At 38.8% G+C, this 2,631-nt stretch overlaps 1 pseudogene; it reads left to right on the top strand.

Moving 5' to 3' along the window:
• The first annotated feature begins 204 nt into the window (after positions 1-204).
• On the top strand, positions 205-318 carry LOC116987693 (annotated as a pseudogene).
• The last annotated feature ends 2,313 nt before the right edge of the window (positions 319-2,631 follow it).

Below are 2,631 nucleotides of genomic sequence, written 5' to 3'. Positions count from 1 at the left end.
GCTGATGTTTCTACACGATATGGAACACCAGATGCCGATCTACTCGTATCCAGACATAATCACCAATTACCAAATATGTCATATGGGATACAGACACTGGACATCAGCAACAGATGGGGTTAGCTGCATTGCAAGGGAAGAATTATTATCTACGCATTCCCTTCCTAACAAAATAGGATATGGCGCTTGACGCATCAAACATAGATCAGATCTCGGCTTTTTGGCTAAGATCAAGTATAATATCTGTTCTTATCAGTTTAAATAAATGATATGTCCCCTATCTAGGGACCATATATTATTTTTTTTTTTTAAATAAATAAATAAATAAAATAAAAGAATAAAAAATAAATAAAACGATATATTCGTTTTAAGAACAGAAACCTTTTCTATTGTTAAGTATATTCGTTTTAAGAACAAAAATGGCAAGCATTGATTCAAAGGATGCTTACAATTTCAGTACCCATAACAGGTGACCACGGACGTTATTTTTATCTAATTGGATGGCTCAGCTCTAGCAGTATAGAGCACTACCTAATGTGTTTACATTAGCACCTAGGTTATTTACAAAATATGACAACCAGCCACACAATGGTAATGGCTTCTTTGGATGACATACTAATTGAGTGGAAACTTAGGACGGGCTGAACAAACGGTAACAGCCACTTAACAATTATTTGGAAACTAGGATTCATTATCCATCCAATTAAATCAAAATTAAAGCCTTCAAACTAAAGGGATTATTTGGGGTTCACCATTAACTCAGTTCCTCATGTCAGTAACTTTGCCAACAGAGGTTACAACCTTAATAGAGGCATACAGCAAAATCATTGACATGAGGACAAACCATCCATCAGACTGGTAGCAAGAATATTGGCAACATATGGTTTCCAGCCACATAATTCAGACCCTTACATTATAAAGATTTACAGAGGGCCAAAATATGAGCTCTTAAAATTAATGGTGATCATTTCGATAGAATGATGAAGCCATACAGAAGCCATATTGGAACTAAATGGTGGAAAGATAACATTGGGCATTGCTCCTATCCTATCATTGTCAGCAACCAGTCTATGGTCCTACATATGGACACTATGCACTAGGATGTTGTGTTACCAATTCCATCTCCAGCTGTGGAGGAAGATGGAATACACAGCAAGCATCATTATTACTAACACTGGGCATAACTACCTGGAAATGTTGGGTGTTTTTTCATGGCCTAAAGTCATGTTGCTCTGGAATATATTAAACAGGTTATTAGATTATAAATTAACAACACTACTGTGGTAGCACATATCAACCACATGGGTGAAAGGGAATCTACATCATGTAACAATCTGGCCAACACAATTTGGCAACCTCATCAGGGGGGGGTACTAAGGGAAATACTACGAGACTCTGCGTCTGGTATTTTAATAGTACCCGACTGACCTACCCAACCATGGTTCTAGGTGGTACTGGGAATGAGATTAGAACCATGCAGCACCATCCAAAACAGACGGCCAGAGCAATGGACATGATCACAGCGGGCCACAGACAATCAACCTATAGACAATGTCTAAAATACATAAACTAATGGGAGATGTGTTGCAACCATAATACATCATCCAGCCTGTTTGGAAGCTTTGTTAACCTACAGGGGCTTAGTATTAGTGACATCAACTGTGCCAGAAGTGGCCCAACAGCTTATGAGGGACACTTTTTATGGGAATTCCCCAAAGACCAGGTATTCCCAAATATGGGACATCAGCATCGTCTTAACGTTGTTAAAGAACTGGGCTCCAGCCACAGCGCTGTCATTACAGTTTTTGACATTTTACAAAACTGTCATGCTGATGGTTTAGGTCACGGCACTAAGGACTCAGTCCCTACCAAATTAAGGCTGGATACCTTGACCAGTTCACCTGGCAACTTACACTTCTATATTCAGGAATTAGAGAACTAAACAGACAGGGGTCAGCAGGCCTTAAAATAACATTTTTTTTTAGCCTACCCTACAGATGATTGACTGTGTTGTGAGACATCTACAAATATACATGGAACAAACCCAGACCATCAGTGGCACAGAAGAGGAACTTCTCATCAACGACAGACAGCCTCATTAAAGAATAACAGGCCAGGCCAGCTAAATGGCTAACATAGTATTGACAAAAGTTGGTGTAAACACTAACTGGGTTAAAATCTCACTCCACCAGGCTGCAGCAACGTCAGCAGCATTTAAATTGGAGGTTCCTATGGATAAAATCCTCAGGACTGCAGGATGGCCATCGGAAAGAACATTCTAAAGATTATAACTAACCAGTAATGGAAACTGGAATTTTTCAGAAACATTGTTAAGTTTCTGTACCATAATTTACCCCAAAAAACAGGGGCTATCAATTATTATTAACTTTATGGTTATTTATATATATCATATTGATGTTCAATATGTTATCACTATTCTCCCCAAAACCAAGGCAGACGTGATGATGGACTCGTTCCATGGCTTGAATCACAGAGCTTTGAAATCTTCATGTAGTCACTCACATGACTCCGAAGTAAAATAGTAAGATTAAACGAGAACTTACCAGTTCGAAGTTTGATCTGTATTTTATGAGGAGTAACGTTGAGGGAATACATGCCCTCCACTCCCAC

This window comes from Amblyraja radiata, chromosome 25, assembly GCF_010909765.2.
Source record: "Amblyraja radiata isolate CabotCenter1 chromosome 25, sAmbRad1.1.pri, whole genome shotgun sequence".
Lineage (NCBI taxonomy): Eukaryota > Metazoa > Chordata > Chondrichthyes > Rajiformes > Rajidae > Amblyraja > Amblyraja radiata.
This window is presented reverse-complemented; position numbering and strand designations above follow the sequence as displayed.